This window comes from Adelges cooleyi, unplaced genomic scaffold (assembly GCF_023614345.1).
Source record: "Adelges cooleyi isolate 19-005CV unplaced genomic scaffold, UGA_ACOO_1.1 ACOO_flye_CR_arks_rails_tigmint_CR_PRNA_574, whole genome shotgun sequence".
Taxonomy (NCBI): domain Eukaryota; kingdom Metazoa; phylum Arthropoda; class Insecta; order Hemiptera; family Adelgidae; genus Adelges; species Adelges cooleyi.
The window spans coordinates 2,953,854-2,975,135 of record NW_026096268.1 but is presented as its reverse complement, the minus strand read 5'-3'; the positions used below and the strand labels follow the sequence as shown (position 1 = coordinate 2,975,135).

Here is a 21,282-nt window from a genome sequence, read left to right as displayed (position 1 = left end):
ATAAATGTTGTAAAAATCATCCAACAGAACTATTTGTAACTATTTTTATAACAGGTATGTTATATTTACGTTCCTTATCGTACAATAGTATTGATGTACCTGAGTAGTTTTCATAATAAACTTTAATGAAGTCACTTTTCATTACAACACGCTGAGAGATTATTTGTGTAGGTATGTTTTACAATAAAATATAGAAATTCAGGACGAAAAACTCTATTAGTACCTACTGTCAATCTATAATTAAATTGTTTTTCACGTCATACGCCGGAAAGAAGAAGAAAAATTACCACGGTACACAGAAATCTTGAAATACATTATTGTGTTCAGATGTATTCATATCTTTGATTTTTTACTGGCGTTTTGGACTCATTGGAGGACTCCATCTATCTTCAAAGCGATTTCATGATCACGATGGCATTGCCATGGTCTGCTCTAGTATGAAGATGTTGCTGTTATTTTTTTAATTTCTTTGAAACTGTCATTTCTTTTTTGTTGTAATTTGGTTTTGGTAGTACCACCTTTGTTAAAATCGTACAACCTTCTTATCGGATAATCTATTTTTTCATGGTTTGCATAATGAGTTTTCGTTACTGCTTATGATATCTTATTTTCCTTTGGGGTCTAGTAAATAGTTTAACCCTTTTTCCAACATAATTGTTTAATTTTCCGTAAGTTCTTTGACCGTTAAAATAATTACTGCAGATTTCTTGGGTCTGCTTACAGTTGGTTTTTGTTTCTATTTTATTTATTGTGTAACCCACCAAGTTTTTTTCTTTGTTTATTTGTCTTTATTGTTTATACTTTTGTCCGTTGTTTTTTTATTTGTTGCGGACGTTTCGGATAGTTACCAAGGGTCCTTTTACTATTTAATGTGTCAATGGGCCAACAAACCGGTCAGTTCCTAACTATTTTGATAGCGATTTACACAGCATTTCCCTGGTCGACATCTACAAGAATAACAATGTAGAAAATGAACCTCAACACGGTGATCGTTACACTATGGGTTCAGAGTCCCTTTCTGTAATCGGATTAAACGTTTAATTTAACTATAGCGCGTATATAGTACATGGATTGGTATTTAAAACACGGTTAGGTCAGTTCGTGTTTAACGCGGAAACGTTAAACCGGAACACTGAATCTGCTTTTGGCATCGCTCTTGCACTACCGGCCGCTGCTACGATTATTATTTCCCTTGAATAATTCCACTTGATAGTGTTAAGCAAAAAAATAAATAAATCCACGATTAAATAATGAATACATTTTCTAATGACCATTCTCACAAGGATGTTAAATGTTTTATTTCAAAGCATGTATTAATAACATTTATTTAAAGCAATCATTTTACTATTTGAAACTGATTAAAACAGAGATAATCTTCTGAACGCGGACATTTTCATTACTAGTTTTCGCCAATTATTATTAGCCTATTATTAAACGATAAACTATCTACACTTTATTTTCAAACTAAACTGGTGAAGGCGGCCACACGCATAATATATACCTTGGAATGCACAAATTAATGCACATAATAACAAAATACACATACATGAACGCTTAATTCGCCAATACTTTAAGGATAAAGATTATGTAATTTTTGTTTTAATAGGGTTGAAATGTAATCTGAAAAATTCCGATTTTCATGATAAATAATCTAATTTTGAGAATAATTAGTTTTACTAATAAGCATAATTTTCATAATAAAATATCTATCAACATAAAAAATAAATATTATGTATTATCTTAGGTATAAACTAATTCAACAATAGAATTTTCATAAATGTAATGTTATAAATAGCATCTGCTTTACAAATCGTATATTATAAGGCTAGTAACGTGTAAATATGTATTATTCGGTAAATCGTGGAATTTCTTGTTCGCCAATTTTGGTCACTGTCATTTGGCGACTAATTTATTTAATGTCCTATATGTATGTATAATATTATAATATTATATCCCACTACTCCTGGTTACTTAGGATTTATTATTATTATCGAGGACGCTGTACGTTTCTTAGCATATAATTAATACTTTGCATTATCCTCATATACGTTTACGCTTCCTGCCCGCCCGCACACCGACTCAACAGTTTTTTTTTCTCAGCAGGACTCAATTTTTATTCTTTGTTAAAGATTATTATTCGAATTTAATAAAAACGTCGTCGCCACAGATGCTTGCTTTCTCCCGTCTCGTCTATTCACACAATGCATTTTTTCTTTTAGGTAAGTACATATTTTTATATTTTCTTATTTATATGTAAGCTTGTATAAATAACCTTTATACAAGCACACTAAACCGATCGCGATTGGATATCAACTACTCATAAATAAAAAAACAGTTTTCGTTTGTAAATTAGCTTAGAATTTTTGAACGGAATGCGCCAATAGACTTAAGTTTCACATGGGAATTACAAAGCAATTTTGGGTGTACACTGTACACACTACACGTAATGGGCAAATACTACACGACATGATCCAATCCACAATTATAAACAATCAACGACACAACCAGAACAGAATACTTGGTAATACTTTTTTTCTCAATTTTATTTTTATTTCATTATTTGTCAATTATTATAATTTAGAATTGAATCCGTTTATTTAATAATAAATGGTATCCGAAAGGCAAAAATAATTCCATATTTAGAGTCGATCGAACTTGTACAGTCAACCGATCGCTCTAAACTCAACAGTTTTATTATACCAATACAGATACAGATATAAAGTTACTCTCCAATAATAATTATGATCCCGGTTATTCGCCGGTTTGTGTACTTATGGAAATCGGCTTACGGTTGTTACAGCACCCTGTACTCGCACGCCAGGGTAAATAGTATAATCTACCTACCCGTGCGTAGGTCGTACATAAATGTTATGTACACCTATATAATAATAATAATAATATTATTTTATAAATCCGAAACGCTTTCTGGACCGTTTATTCCGTTTTGGTACTTAACCGACCGACAAGCGCACGACCTACGGTGAAGCCGAAAAAGTCATTTGCCGGTATACATAAACACAACTACAAAGCGGAACTATGGCGACGAACGAGCACTGTGTACATTATATAGGGTAACTTTTATCGTGGAGGAGCTTTGCACGGCACAGCACAAGAACAAAACGAAAAAAGTAGTTATTGTCAGCCTACAAGACGCGGCCGCACACGTACAGATTAAATATGCATTTGTCGTACGACACACGTGTCGGTTGAACCACCATTGTCGCTGAAATATATATTTATACATATATAATATTATACACATTATGTATAAAATTATGCAGCGTAAACATGCATAATGTAAGTACGATGGGATAGGGCGTACTCTAGTCTAATTCACGAATGCGCTGTGTCTTGGCTATAGCCGTTGCTCTAAAGGGCCGGAAACAGACTGCCAGACACGGCGCGTTATTTTTCTTTCGGCTATTTATCTTTTTGTCTGGTTAGGTTGTTTTGAAACAAATTTGGATCTCGACAGACGCCACCGTCCGCCAATCTCCGGATAGCCGTTTCGGTCCTAGTTTTTCTTCTCTTGTTCGTTTAATAACGCCTTCATTCACCGCCGTGTCCAATAATATTTCACGCAGTCATATCGCACTGTAGTGTGTTTATAAGCAAAACGGCAGTTTCACAATAATGCCGGAAGGAGTAGAGGGCAGCGAAGGGCGGTCATAGTAATATCGTTAATGGTATAACTCGAATTATTAACACTGCAGCGTATTCCGGTCAACATTATACTTTTGCAAGAGTAACCCCCTGTATATATTCAGGCTAGATGAAAGGATATTTTCTATTCGAAAAGCTAATACCGAGCCCACACGGCGTAAGCTTGTTTTGAATTACCGCCGTTAAGTATAAAGATTTTACACCGATACGTATTCGCCTTGGCGTTCCGACTAATGTCTCCGATAAAAAGCATTGGCCAAAAGTATAACACGATGTTCATGTAAAAGTAGAAAATGTTGTTATATAATATAATGTAAAAGCACCACTTATTTCAAAGATGTTAATAGTATTTATTAAATTGTTATTTTTTTAAACTTAATCTCATCAATATTGACACGGAAAAAAATCAACCCCAACAAACGCCATTTGTTTAAAACAAAGTATAAATTAAATATTCTATTTGAATTCCTTATTTTGAATTACAACAAAGATCTATTAAAAATTACTCAGAAAACATTAAATGGAAAATTGAATACAATCTGTGTGCGTAACATAATTTATTATATATTTAAGGGTCTCCCTTATTGTATTAGGTGCAGCTTTGTTTTTAAATTAAGTTTATTTTTATTATGAAAGAAAAAGGACTTGATAAACGTGAAGTTTAAAAACAACAGAATTTCAAATAAATATCGTACTATTTGATGTCATATTATTGTACTTATAATATAACTGTTATTATTCTTTTTTTTATGTCTATAGTCCCATACAACGATAGAACATACCCGTTGCCTTTTTCCACCTCAACCAACTATCTATGTTCTTCATCTGTGTTCCATAATCTCCTTCAATTAACCTTTTTTCTATTATAACGATCAGATTCGGGATTATAAAATATTCAGTTTATCTTCCTTATTTATTATTCGCTCTCCGAGCATAAAAGGTTGACTATCGCCTTCTATAACCTTCTCATTAACAAACTTAAACACTAAGTATAGTTTCTATTTATCCCCGATGCTTCGCTCCATTGCTCCAATTTAATTCGCAACACTTTTGCACTCTTATCCACTAAAACTACATAATTTGCAAACAATAGACATCAAGGTACCTCGGCCTGGCATTTCCCTCTCCAAGTTTATCCATTACTAAGTAAAACAATAATGGGCTATCCTATACTGACCTGTATTAAACTTCCTATGACCTAGATCCTACATTCTATGCAATTTTTTCCATCAATCCGCATACACTCTATCAACAATTGTAAGTAATGCATTTTTTCGTCAAGTAATTGCATTTCCAAATCTCAATTAATAAATTATTTATTCTATCGTCCAGTTCAAGGGTTCAAAACAAATTTCAATATGCAAACAAAAGAAACAAATTAAAAATTAAAATTGTAAATATTTATGGAAAATCTAAAAATTCAAGGTAGCCGATCATAACCACTGCATTTTTAGTAAAATTATAAATTAGTTCATATTAATTGTATTTGAGAACGTCAATTTATTTAAATTATTCGTATTTTACCAATCTTGAAACGCTATATCATTCAATTATTTAAATTTCAAACTTAAAGTACTTAAACGTAAAGTTAATCAAAACTTTAACGAAGAGGATAAAATAATACTTCCGTAAAAGGATATCTTATTTTTTGTTGAAATGGAATTGAATTTATATAATTTTTCTTTATTAATACTGATTTTATTTCATGGTATTGAATACTGTGTTTTTTATTTCCCCCCCCCAGAATGTATGAACACGGATACGACGTAAGTAATAAACCTCATATCGCAAAAATGGTCTGATTATTCTGATGCAGCCACTATTGAGTAGATTAGGAGTAAACAATTTAACGAAAAATGTAATGTTCTAGTGTGTCTGTACAAAGTTACCACCTAGTAAATATTACAAATTACATCTAATAAGTATTTAGAATAGGTAATAAATATTAGTTTTCAACAATGTCAAACATTTGTGTAAGACTAGAAAAATATTTAGTTTGATGTTTTTTGTTTTTGATGCAATTATAGTGCTCAATACTTTCAACGGCCATCAACCAAAATTACATAATATAATATATTTTTATAACTCCATAAATTTGTTTTCTAGAGCACACACAATACGAAATTCTATTCAGTGTATATTATAATGTATAATATACACGTAAACTAAAAAAATTATGTCGTTAAAAAATAAACGTTTCACATATTATGATGATCTTTCAAAAGTTTTTAATGTACATGTCATAAATATAGAATTTCTTAGAAAATTATCATGTCAAATACAACGGTGCTTATTGGATATTCAATTTGACAGCTTACACATTATGCAAAGCAATTTGAATATGTTGATCTTACTTATAAAACATTTGAAATTCAAGGTAATCTGGTATCTTTGAAATTGAATTCAGGGTGTAGTAAAAGGTTTGATTCGACGTACGTCTGTCTTCAATCACTTCCCAGAAACAGACGATCCGGTAAAATGTATACATGTAGTTGTCAAGTCCAAGTATAGCTCTTTTGAATCTGTCGCCTACCGTACACAATTTGAATAAGTTATTCACTACTACCACCTTGTTACGTTTTCTTCTACCAGTCTCAGAAATTTGTTTGCATTATATATTATATGATTAGAAATAAGTCATCAGATTGACTACTACATAGCATGTGTGGTTTTTGATATGACGAGTTGGGATTTCATAGAATAAAAAATATTATTAGGCTACAACATCTCTCTCGCCTACACGTTTTAAGTCTAATAACTCCAATCTTATACTATAATCTATACTCAAATCTGGTTACGGATCAGTAAGCATTAACAGTAGATTTTTCTTGATATAAAAGAATATATTTTGCGAACAAATCGATAAAATTTAAAGAGTCGAAGACTACTTTAGAAAATACTAAAACTAATTAAGTATTATAAAACGACAATAATGTACTCTAAACGTTTGCAAAAAATAAAACTAGAAAATTTCAATTCTTTTCAAAAAAATTGAGTGGCTTCTATTACATTGATCACTAATACGATTTAATCAAACACATCTCTTAAATTCTGTCAGTTCACCGAGACTTTTTCTATGGCTGGACCGCTGCATGGATAACGAAGCCCCACCAAGTTCTTGTCTTTATCGTCTTCGAGGATCCGACTTAATTTAAACCATCAAAAATGTAAAACTAATTCACTCAATGGAATTCCAAGATGTTTGCTGAGATGTGAATTACCGGTGGCCCAACCTTTTAGCAACGTACAAATGCATGAGAACTGTTGTGCAATGAAAATAGCTTGGTTGCATGTATTCGTGGCGTGCGGCTGAATCATCACGAAGAGTATATTAACACCATTATCAATAATATGCTGCTTGGTGTGCATCTATGTACGTTACGAGTGATGGCATTTTTTTTCTTGGAAGCAACTTATATGTGTGAGGTGCGTTCTACAAAAAATAAAACAAATTCTTTTCTTCCGTTTAATGTACGTCTTTGCAGAAAAATGCACCACTTAGTTGAGAAAACGACATGGAAAATCATTTGTTTAGGCAATGAAATGGTTAATACATAGCATGTGCACGGTTTTAAATTTTGGTCTGTCAAAATTGAAAACGGCAATAGCAGTGGCCGGAAAATAACATTATTAAAACTACAGTGGCCTATTGACTTGAATGCACACTTCAACCAATTGGTTACGTGCATTGCGTGCAACACTTAAAAGCCTGCGGATCGAAAGAAGATACAATTGTTACAATTATCAAAATTGTTAAATAGTAAAGTGTAATTAATTTACCAGAGAAATCAATTCCAAATGATTATATTATTGTTTCAGGGGCTTGAATACACAACATCTCACAGCATTAGATTCGTATTAAACCTAACTAATAAAATTTAAGAAACCTCTTTAATGTAGCTGTATCTCTCCTCGCGGTAATTAATAGATTGCCCATAATAATACCTACCTAACTTTCAATTTATTAGAATTTTAAACAAGGTGGTAAATTTGAATCGTTTAAAGTTAAAACTAGTGTTGGTTTTCTGTCAAAATCGAGTTTCAACAATTTATCTTCGAATGTACGCCACGATTTTTGACAAAAGCGGTCATTTGTCGTAAGTCTCCTGTAATGACTCGACAAGTAAAAACTCTGTAATTTATACTTCGCCATAAGCCATTCAGAAGTAAAATAAACTTTTCTGATAGCCCTTGAGCCTAGAGTTAGAATTAAACAACGTTACTGACAGTTTTGTTACACAATTTTTAGAGTGGTATTTTCTTTAATATATTATGTACATTATAATTATGCCATGTAATCGTGTTCATTAATTGTTGAATTCTTGACAGAATTAAAATAATAAATCTAAATATTTTCACAACATTTACACATTAAACACCACAAAACATCTAACGGATACTACGAATCCATAAAAACAAGTACATTCTATATATAATCAGACTCTAGAGTAAAAAGTTTGAAAAGTATTAAAAAATAAATTCCAATAATAAAAACAGTTCAGAAGAGAAATGTTCTAGCAAGAAACTACATATGTTTATGGAATGTAAGACGCAGAGTAAAATAACCGATAAATTGTATTTATTTGGTTAAAAAACAAATTACTAACATTGCTACTTTTCGACCATGTAAACCTAACGTTTAAGTATGTTGTTATGTTAATATGTTAAAATACAACTATTACCGTGTGACCTACAGTTATATAGTTTTTAATTGTAAGAAGCTAAAAATACCACTCGAGTACTTTGATTGATTACATTGTATTATCAAAGGTTTTGTGGACATGTGTTTAATTAAATAGTAAATACATTACACGAGTATGCAGATGACATATGAGCAGACCCAAAATCATTCTACTGTTTTGTCCATAATTTATTATGGAATTCAAAAGTCTGTCTGTCCAACTACCAGTGTAATTTAAACTATATGTTCTAAAACTTATTTTAACAAAAACATCTTAAATCAAATATACTATTAAACATGTCATACGGGGGGATAGCTCATTATGACCTGATACTATCAGATTACAAATTATAATGTAATTTTTTACAGAAATTGAAAACATTTTAAAGAATTTCGTTTGACGTTGTAATAAAAAGGTTTTTTTAGAATCTCGATGTAAGATAAAAATCACCAAATAACTACTATGTATACAATTTTCATAATAATTCTAATTTTATTAAAATTAAAAAGGTTTTTAAAAAAAAAAAATTATTATTTACTTTTATACTAAGAATAACTTTTTCTTAGGAAAAAAAATGACACGGCTTACAAGTGTACTATACACCGTCTCAAATAATTTTGTAAAAAAAAAAGTTAGTTTCAAAATTTTAGTTTGCAATTTTTAAATTTGAAATAATTTAAAATACAGGTAATATGTGCAATTGTTTTTGAGTATTAAAAATGTGTTTTAGTATTCGATATTGTTTATGTTTACTTCTTTTTTTTTGTATTATTAGTTTTTAAAAAGGCTTCTATCCCTGAGTATGCATCAATGAGGTTTATGTGGCATGCTACAAAACTCTATACGGTGTTTTAGCTGTATCGCATAAACTCACATAGCTCGACACGATAAAATAATAATATTATATCAAGTAGGTATATTAATCTTAACGTGCGCTTTAGGATAATTCAGAATAAATACAGCTTTGTAATAAAAACGATACATAATTTTAATTAAACCACGTGGCACGTGTACCGTGTGCAACGTTATGGAAGTTGAAGGTACTTTCAAGTATTGACATCTATGGCAACATAATATTTGCAATATTTGTATGGGTATAACGTATATCGTTGATATTATAAACCTAAAATATATTTGTATAAACATATGAATTTATCCTATTTGGCTATGGTTTAAATTAATTACAAAACGGGGGTAAACAATGAACATGTAAATTTGCATTTAATTATTCTAAACAACCATGTAGATACGAAGGTATGTGGCGTACACGCGAGTTTCCAAACTTACAGAATTACTCTTAATAACACGTATGAATGTACTATTATAACAAACGTGAGTGTTATAAAAAGATAGTCCTCAAAAATAGTTTACCGCAAACGACTTAAACGTATGAATAGTCTAGCATCGTTCCCTGGGGTGACATAAGGACCGCCAAATAACTGGAAATGAGGTTGGCAAACACACGTTACTGTAACGCTCGCGCCAGGTACAATTTCTTATTAGACATACACACTTCTGAAATTTTTTTCCAAAAAAAGAAAACGCTCCTTGGATGTCATATGAACAAACATGTTGTAGTTTGTATAATATGAAATATTCACATATACCTACCTATATAGTTTAATATTTGTCGGTGAATAACAATGTTATTATTTACCATCGTTTTCGGTAAACGTACAATATAACAATCGATATTAATTAAGGAGTACCTATAGTATTTTGCGATGGCGTTTTCTGGAAATCCAATTATTACCAGCCAAATCAATTTTTATTTATTTATAAAAATGTGCCGAATAGAGAGTCAAACTCTTTTTTCGTGGAGAGGGATTATTTTTTTTTATTTATAAATTACATAATTTATATTTGATATATTATGTTAACTATAACTGATTTTCAGACATACAATACAAATCTGATTTATGTCGGGTGTTGTTTAAATATCACACTATCAAAAATAAAGTCAAAAACCAAACGAAAACATCATTTACCCTTTCCCTAAGATGGGTCGGCGACTTGTTTTCAATTTTAGTTTTTGGACTTAAGGTCAACAAATTAAACTGAAGGTGGATTTAATTTAGTGTAACATGTTTTCAAAAATCTCAAGTAAACTTGTTTTAGTTAACAGTTAATACTTACTTTAATGTGAATATAATAAATATATATATGTATAATACTTATTTAATATATTAATATATATTATCACTCAAGTATAATAATCCCTATATACCTGCCATCGTTCGACAATATAAAATAAACATAATAAATATAAAATAAGACAAACAAATTAATTTTGTCAATACAATTTCCAATTATAAACGTAAATAAACGTTACCTAAAAACACTCATAAATAAATAACACAATTATGATAACTGTTTCGGATCATTTTTTATTTTATGAAACATTTTTTTTATTCTACAACTCTTTGAGTAGATTTAATTACAGGACGAAAATTCGAGTTTAAAAAAAAAAAAAGCCCAACCCGTTAGATGTGTTTGGGTATTCGGTGCTTCAAAACAATGTTTATGTAATAATCGTCATTACATTAACATATTATTATCATCGCTTACAATATTTATCTGTGATCTATTTATCATCAGAATTGGACAAAAAGTAAAATAGATGGTTCTCTATAGAATTGTTCACATTCATAAAATATATGATTAGACTTTCAATACCATTTTTTTTTTTTTTTAATATGGTATTTTGGGATTTTTTTAAATGTTGAAAATTTAGATTTTACCTAAAATTCCGGATGTTTTTGTGTTTGGATAACTACAAAACGTTCAAGACGAGTAGCCAGAGTTGCCCAAGCACTTCGACTACTACTAACCGCCTAACGGATTACCACATGTGCGCGATTTGCTGTACATACACAGGTGCGGTACCTAAGCGCGTGCAGTATAATAATATGCTGTACACTGGTTTGGACACTCACCTGGTCCGAGGAATCCGTTAAAGCGCGACGGCGGCCGACCGGAAACGAGGCAAAACGCGTTTTTTCAATATTTGATTTTGAAATAGCCTTTTTTTTTTCTGTTAAACGACAAATTTCTCTCGCCGCCCAAGTTGCGCGGTATTTGAACGATTTCCGCGGACAAACGAACGATAATACTTACGACGACGCGCGTGCGAGTGATGTACTCACGTCGTCCGACCGTAAACGATAGCGGCGTCCCGGCGTCTACCGCCGTTTTCCAACGTGACGCGCGGTTCGCTCAGCTCGACACGGCGTCTCGCTCTTTTCGGCCGCATAAACCAAAAGCGCGCGCGCCTCCTACCGGACACGACGGACCGTGGCTTTTGTCGCGAGCCCACGTGTGCCGGTGTGTGTAAATATCTGTGCGTGAACGCGTATGCTTGTATTATTGCGTTGGTGCGCGTATGTACGTGGGCATTTAGGCGGCGGATATTATGTGGTGTACGCGGCGAGTCGCGTCGTGTAACGGACGAAAGGGATTTCCGCGGAAACGCCATGCGACCGGTAAAGTATTTTATCCGCCGACATCCGCGAATTCCGACGTGTACGCGGGACCACCGTGTCACCGTGTAAACGTGCGTCCGCCTTGTCCTCGGCCGACCCTTTCCCGGCCGGATCTGGCCGCGGGTTCTGCGGCGCACCGGTCTGTTGAATGAACCCGAAAATGAATAATGAGTCGTCGGCCAAATCAAAACCGCACTGCAGAACTTTTCCGTGGCCAACGACAGACACCTCTATGTACCCGTCTCTTTTTTTATACACACATTCATACACCTTAGTCGACTATTTACCTCTGCCCCCCCCCCTGCAGAGATTCCGAAAAAAGAACAATGACAACAGAGGTCATTATTGTTGTCGTTGTTGTAGTTGCAGAATCAAAAACGTTAGTTTTTTTGTATCCGCGCCCGATGTTGAATACATTTATTTTAAATAGGTACAAAATGGTATTTGCTGTTTTGTACCTCGAATACAATATTTATGTACACATAAATCCGAGTTATTTTATACCGTGTACTTTAAATACTATTTTTTAGTAACCTAAGACCTTTAATTTCCTCAAGAGTCTCACCGGAGATAACTTCAATAAAAAAAGGTCACTTAGGGAAGCAATTCGATACTCGAATGCACCGGTTAGAACCAAAGCCATAAACCAATATCAACTTGCAGTACCAACACAAACAACAAAACTAATTGCAAACTTAACATTACCACACGTTATGTGTGGCAAACTCTACAAAACACGACTGAAAATAGCAACTGAGATGACTTAATTATAAAATTGAATAAGTTTGAAATTTTAATATAATATGATCTAAATTAGGTTTTTTTTTTGGTTGATCAATGTTGTGTTAAATTTAATGTTGAAATTCATCAAAATAGTATTATCTGTAAGTACCATAAAAAATATTCAGAGAAATTAGTAACACAAATATAAACCATTGTTAAGAGCCAAAGTACCTAAGGTTTTTCTCCCTAGACGGTGCTTTCAAATATTTATCGCGTTGTACATGAATACAATTACTATTATTACTAACTTTTACCATATTTGTTTATAAACAGCAAATCTGTACCCGTTTTCCTTTAATATTTTATTTATAATTTAAATTTGTATTGCGATTGAAAAATAGTTTTTGGCAAGTCGATGGTATCACATTAATTGCCCGTCCTAATAACGTCACTGTTGTGGCTTCTTTGTTGGCACGAATATTATATAAAAATGAGTCTCGAATATAAAACCGAGGACATCAAAGGCTAATTCAATATTCTACGGTTGACGTTAAAAAAATAAATTTAATGGCTTACGTATTGTGATTGGCCAACTTTGATTAATTTGATAGAGCGCAAGCAATCAAATAAATAATTATCACATTATAAATACAAAAACCATAATAAAAAAAAGTCAATTATTTAAAATCAATAATAACTTTATATGTATTAACGGAATTGGTAACAAAGACCAAAATTCTCAACTTGAATACGTATTGTAATATTCTATTGTTCTTAGATAGGTGTTCATTTTGGTGTAATATTATATTGGGTGTTCCCAAACAATTTTCCTCGTTGTAATATCGCTAGACTCTTTTGTTATTGTAGTTACTTTTATTCAAGTTTTGAAAAAAGTAATTTACAATTATTTAGGAGCACTCGGCGATGAAAATGCCATGACATAGCACTATTCGAATTGGACGAAAATCGTACGGCTTATTTGCGTGAATTCGGTTTCTACGCCTTCGACTTGTTTAATTATTAAATTTGTGTAGTTTCCAGCTGTACATATTTTTATTAGTTTAGACGTTTAACATTTTCGTAACATCTTGGAAACGTTATGTATTCAAAAAAGTTCGTCCCGTCCCTTATCGTCTCATTAGTGGTCAGTACTTGCATCGGTATGACCCTCGCGTGGTCGTCGGTAACATTTTCAACGGAAGATATGGCAGTTTTCAAAGGCGCACAACAGAATATCATAAAGGTCACGATGTATGTCGTAGCTATAGTTTGGGCCCAGTTTTGCAGTAATCTGTTGAAATCCATTGGCCAGTACAAATTAATGCTGTTCGGTACGACAGCTTTGATGTTTGCCAGCTGTGTTATAATACTGTTCCCCCAAGACATAGTTGGGATGTGCTTGGGCCGAATGTTTCAGGGTTTCGGATGTGCTTCGCTGGCCGTTGTCCTGCCGAATTACATTGCTGAAAGTGTCGATCAAAAATTTACAAGTAAAAAACCACCGCAATATACATGATACATTATAATTTTCTATGAAATAATTGGTTAAAGTAAAAAAAGTTGTATATAAAACTTTATTGCATTAACAAATTAACAAACTAACTTATATTGTTCAAGTAAAATATATTTTCTTATTGAGTAGTTTTAGAGGATAACAGTTAATTAAAATAACAACCTACGTGTTAGGTTTACCTATGAAAACCAGAATGTCACAATCAATATAATGACTGATCGATGACAAGTTTTGGATAATACTTCTAGAATTATTCGTTTTAAAGTCTTAGGTAAAGAGGGCAGTGCTAAATTTAAATACGAATAAACTCAAGAAGTATTTATTCAAAATCGGTTACTTAAAACCACCCTTTATAATAATATATTAATTTTAATTATTATAAACAATTTATATTTTATGTAATAAAGATACGTTTTTTTTTATCTAAAACTATTTTTCCGTACACAAATATACTGTTTCAAGAAATACTAAAGACCCTAACTATACAAAATGCTATACTATAATATAATATAATATACGAACATATTTTCTATTTAGAAACATATTATCTACAAATTACATCTATGAGTATTAGTAACAATTTTATATGGCTAGAATAACAGTATCTATTTTTATTGGGATTATTTCAAATTGTACTATTTAACTAAAATAGAAATAAAATTAAAATCTGGAAAATCCATAAGAATAATTTCATTATTAATTTATTGTATAGCTCATTTTAATCTGATTTTTAACTTTTAAACTTTAAACGCTGTATCTTGAAAAAAAACAAAAACAATGCACACTTTGTGAGAAGAAATAGTTTGGAGATAATACTTGCATCAGATAATAGTTTAATTAATGCAAACCTACACTCGATGAAAAAAACAGTAAACAATCAAATAAGATAAATGTAATATTTTTTTGCTTTTTTTATTATAAAAAATAGGTTGTTCTTATAACGTTCTATTAGTTATACATTTTAGGTAATCGGGTACTTTATTAAATTTGTATTACAAATTGTAAATATGTATTTTTTATTGTTTTTACATTTAATTAATCATCTCAATAATATTTTATTATGAAATACTTCTATCAAATATATCAATAATTGTCGACAATTTATCAAAGAAATTATCAACTATTTATAATTCTTCTTTATAATAACCAAACAATTTGTATAGTCAATATCAATGATAATTTTATCAAATCAAACCAGATTTTTATTAAAATATTTATTGTGTTTTTAAGTCGAGTGTATTCGACAGAAAAAAATAAAAGCTTTTTTTGCAATAGTGTTTTGAATAAGGGGTTTTCTCGATTTATGACGGCTAAGGGGCATTTTTAATATTTAATATACTAGAGTCTAGACTACCAACCCCATTAAGATGTGTAAACCTATAGATGTGCTAACTAAAAAAAAAAAATAATCCAGCTGTTTAGAAGTTGTATCGCACCTCTAAACATAAAAAAAAAAATCGCGTCTTTGTAAAACCGAACACCTTCTCGAGTCCTTATCGAACACAGACCACTAATTAAAGTTGTTTAAATACCTATATTATACTTTGAAGGTTTTCGACGACAAAACCAATAAGTGTGCTTAATTATTACATTTGTTTTTTTTAACACGCAGCGTACAAGTAAGTTTAGATTAGGTTGTCGATAGTGTGAGCGAACACAATTTTCATTTAACGTCAATCATCCGAAAAACGGCGATAACAACAATTGCGTTACACTGATACGGTTATTTAGCGTACCTGCGTTAAATGTGATACAATATTATTGTTTCATTGTCTCGAAAACTTTTTATGCTGTACGCACAGCTACCGGTCGGCGGTTACTAGTCACTACCTATATATATGCGACACGACGGCTACCTTCGTTATAATGCACTAACCAGAAGCGAGATATCCTATTATTATTGTATACACCTACATTTATCTTTTATTAATTAACGGTAAAATGCTTTAGCGTCTATTAGTTAAAATCAAAATTTAATATGTTTGAATATTACTTTGGAAATTTCAGCAGTCGCAGTTACTCTACTTCACCCAATTTAATATCATCAACCTTCTTCTCCGACTTGTTCCCCGTCGTTCTCCACGAAAGAAGTCGGCCGATCAAATATTTTTCAAAAAATCTCCATACTTTTATATTTTATAATAACATCCAACACCCCCTCATTCTGTAGTATATCTAATATCTCTCTACCTCTCAATCTCTCTGCACTAATAATTTTTTAACTGCGTTTTACTAACACTATTGTACCTATTTCACAAAGTTGACACGACCAGCCCACGAGGGAACATGTGTTATACCTACTGACGAGTTAAACATCGAATTTAATAGACAATTTTATATTTTGAAATGTTTCAGGTTCGGTATTTTGTTTGTCTGAGGCTTTTATCCTATACGGAACTATAGTCGTTTATACGTTGAGTATTCTGGTAACATGGAACCAACTAAACATGATTATGACAGCCGTCGTTTCTTTAGTCATGATAATGATGTTGCTCATGCAGAAAACACTCACTCGTCTGGAGGGCGATGTAAGTCCTAAAAATCTAATTGCAAAAGCCTATTTTCACCAAGTCGGTGTTATGATGATATTAATGATAAAAAAAATACCTTAATAGCAGTAATACAATTACCAAATTAGTGTTATTACGATTATTATCAAGTCTATACAGACTTTGGTTTTTTCATGAAATGATCAAAGATCAATAAAGACTAAAAACAATCTTTTATTTTTCAAAAAACTAAATACTTGTTCAACTAATTATTGAGCAGTAGTCTGGAAAAAGTTTAGGTCACAAACTACATTCTACTTAGTACTTAGTTCTACCTGCAAAATAACATATTTTTCTAAAATCTGATTATCATTTTACGCATTTAAAACATTTTTCCGGGCGTTATTATCCGGGGTATTATTCTCACCACTATTTTCTGGGATAAATGAATTAAATTGTTCCGGATTTTTTTTTAATTATAAAATTATTGTCTGATTCTGGAAAACATTAAAATGTATACTTTTTTTCTTAATCAGAGAGATATAAATGTGAACTCTGCCAGGAACCTATCCCGACCCTCGTTTTTGGGTTGCAGGATATTCTTTCAGTGCTTATATAATATTTATATTGAACACGGTTTTTAAAAACTTTCAAGCGTATAGCTTATTATGAACGTGTTTTCGGCACTTGTGATAGTTTATTTAATTGTAACAGACATATTATTTCATGTATCGTTAACATACATTTTTGTTTGTAACGAATTCGGTTCTAATGATTCTATATACGTCAAACGGATATCAGTCAGGTACTGTCGTTGAAATGTTCTCTCAATTGTGTCATTATAATTGATATTATTGGAATCGTTTATGCGTTACATCATTATTTTTTTCACGATTCAAAAAAATACCCTTTTAAATTATTATTAAAAAAAAAAAAAAATGATATCAGTAACAACCAGACATGAACTTAGCGAACGGTTTATTAAACAATATTATAATTAAACGTACATTACATTTTGCTGAACAATAACAATACGTTTCATTTTTTTTTTCTTCCAGAAAGAATCCCAAACGAACAATGTAATTTGTATACTTTCAAACAAACAAAACCGTCGAATTTTTCGCGTCAACGCTGTTTTAATAATTGTACGCGATTTAATTGGCATTGCCTTTTTGTTCAACGTGAAGCGCATTCAATTGGTGTTTAACGATTTAAGCAAAAATCCAATTTCGTACGTCCAATGCGCGTTAGTCGTAACCACCATGCAGGTACTTATACTATCTAACTATAATTTATACATTAAACTCTCTTAAAGAGAACCGTGCAGACTAACTAGTACAAATTATGTTCTCCTATAACAGTTTGCGTTCACGTTGTGCTCAGTGTTTATGATTTGGTTTTACGGCAAGAAGAAACTCTTGTTGATATCTGTTTACGGAATGCTGTTTTTCGTGATGGGTTTTCAAACCATGCACGATCTGGGTCCAATTATTTTCGGACTTAGGATATCAAAGCTCGTTGATATCGTTCTCTTACTCTTTTATATCATATTCTACGCACAAGGGATTGGGCCCGTTACCTGGGCGTTTATCATTGAATCTTTCTCGGCTAAAGTAAGAGTACCTAGACTTATACGAGATTATGCGATTCGATAACATAAAAAATAACAATTTTTTTTAAATAGATTTAACTAAAAAGACAACAGGCGACGCTAGGTGGGGTAAGTGTCTCAATCGAATTCGATGTTGCCACTTGCTCCGCCTTATTATTTGTGAAACTGAAACGTTTTATAATATTTATTCAGTATAATATATGCCACCCCACTGGGCAAACATTTTGGTCGGCTTTGACCTGCCAATGATAAATGTCTGGCGTCGCCACTGTAAATTGAATGTATTATAATATATCATCCAAGGGAGATTTTCTAGGTTCAAGCTCCCCTAAAATGTCATCTATACTTCTTGTAAGATACTCCTGTTATCTTTGATCGCAATAGTTTGTAACCAAACCCATTATATTTATATAATACCCTATTATAAAATATGTTTAGTTTAACGTAAATTTACTTTATATAGAAATGTATTAATTAAACGTTTCTTTTTTTTCAGATAAGGAATGCAACCACGGGACTGTTTATTAGTTTACATTTTTTTTGTTTGATGGTATCCGATATTCATTTTACCAATGAGGAGGATACTTTGTTTAAATTTATTGGAACTATATTGTTATGGTTAAGTGTTTTTTCAATTTTTTTTGTTCATTATTTCGTACAAAATACACAAGTTTTAATTGACCTCGACGGATGATCATACAAATTGTACATAATATTGTAATTTTTTGTATAATGCAAAGCATTTAGCGAATAGTCCAATGTTTGTTTGCGAGTTATCTAAAAAAAAAAAAGAAAGAAAAATGATAACCTTATCCACTCGGCTTTAATGGGATTTGTTTATCGTTCGTTACAGAATATCATCCCTCTCTGGTGATTCGCCCACTCCCTAAATTGTCAGTAGTTCAACTTGCCAGCCTCAGCGCTGTTTCAATACTGTACCTGTTGTAATATGAAGTTTCCCGAAGAGTAGTATAAAACCGCGTGGCTTTTATTCAAGGTTATATGATAGCCAAAAAATCGTTTTATCGACTGGAAACCTAAACTAAATTATCACAACATAGACCAAAGCTTACACAGATAACCCTTTTTAGTTTATAATCGGGTATTTCGAAACAGCGATTCCGTGCATAGAATGTACCTTAAAATTTGCTTCCACAATTTGTTTTTTAAGTTGCAATTATAATGTTGAATATAGTTTGTTAGTACTATGTCATGTCGTATATCATGTGCTTTTCAATTCCAATTATACTCTAAGCATATTAAGTACACTATCTAAGAATTTGAACCATGTGTTTGTTTCATTGCGCATCCTGTCAGTAAAATTATTATACTACCATTAATATTATTAGGAGCAACGAAGTGATGTAATTTGCAATATTCTCGACGTTAACGATAGATTGAATTATTTAATTAAACTGCTTTAACTAATTGAACGATACCTACTTTAAAATTTAAATTGACATACATTTTGACAGTTGATTTTTTTGTCAACTTCGATTATTATTTTTTGCAAAATTATTATTCAATTGTATAAGTGTTGAAAAGTTCAACGACACTGACAAAAGTGGTTATTATTTTTTAAATTTAACAAATAAGCGTAAACAAACATGTATGTATACTCAATGAATTACAAGTCCTGTCAATATTTTTTTAATTGACATCGGGCAATATTACAATTAATGGCATTGGACAGTACGAGTTTTTGAACATAATCGTCTTGTTCGATACATAAATACAATGGACTCCTTTACAAAAGACGCAAGATAGAAAAAAAAAATTAAATATAACGTTGAAATGGCGGTTTTGTTATGTCCACCACACCTATTGAAATTATAATTTATGCGAAAGACCACAACAGTAACAGTACTACAACAACCAGTATTCGATAAAAAAAAACGTTAAGTTTTGGTTAAATAACACATTTGTTACAACACTAACTTAGAGATTATATGTTTGTTAACCTTGTTTAATAACTTTACAATTGGTAAGGGTTTCGAAATTAGCAACTGTATACTCAGCTTCGCATCGACACTAAAACGATAACGCTTATTGCAATAATCGATAAATGTTATGTACTTAACATTTTAATATCATTACAAATAATGTTTTAACAATAACTGTCACAATTATTGATAATGTGTGTTCAAACACATTAATTTCAAAGTTAATTTGAATTAACCTATTCGAGCATAACATTTCATCACTTAGTATGTCGTAAATTACAATTAATTTTCGGTACAACAAAAAATACGAAAAACGCATTCTGTAAATTAATAATAATAATGTTAATAATATTGCAACAACATAAAATCATAATTATAATTATTAAAAATATATATATATATATTTCCTTGCAAAGTATAATATGTGTATTCATATTAGTATTTTTGCATTTAATATATCGATATAAAAAAGAATCAACATTTTAATCAGTTTTTTTTTTATCATTTATTTTTATTACTCTATAAGTATTAGTAACTCTAATAGATATGGATATGGACAACACGTTTCTATGATAGCTGGCCGCACACATTTTAACACGACCACTGACTGTATAATGTTTATATAACATTGGAAATTGATAATCAAAATTGATATCGTTGTTTTACCAAATCTTTTGTTGTTTCTATAATGAAAAGTGTAGCAGATTGGAAAATCGCAACATGTAATTTAGCTCATGCATGGCTGTATAATTATTTGGTTACTACGGTTAGCTGGTATAAATATGTCACTTTTAAATTAAAAATCCAGCTGGATAAGCACGGTGTGCGACCCATGTCCGTCACCCAATCAACAACATGAGTACACGGAAACGCATGCACATCTATTATACACATATAGAGCACGATAGGTAGACGGAAAACATACACATCATTAAAAGTTTAAATAATGCATAACTGATGTATAATAGGTATTACGAAAAATGACCAATATTCCTCTACTACAAACCTATATAGAATAACTATACGGACGCACAGATTAAAAAACTACAAGACCTAATACAATTCGCAAGACATCCAGACACCGCTTTACTAACAAATTTAATAGCATTGTAAATAATAAAATATTGCCTTTGATTAAAACATTTACCGCGAAATCTTAGAACTAAACTTTTATT

At 31.4% G+C, this 21,282-nt stretch overlaps 1 protein-coding gene across 2 annotated transcripts in view; it reads right to left on the bottom strand.

Moving 5' to 3' along the window:
• The window catches only part of LOC126842908 (octopamine receptor 1-like), a 96,118-nt gene extending 84,608 nt beyond the window's left edge, over window positions 1-11,510 (bottom strand). For both annotated transcript variants that reach the window (XM_050580129.1, XM_050580132.1), the window contains exon 1: window positions 11,282-11,510. The gene's annotated coding sequence lies outside the window, so the exon portion shown is untranslated. The remainder of the gene's footprint in view (window positions 1-11,281) is intronic.
• Window positions 11,511-21,282: the final 9,772 nt, after the last annotated feature.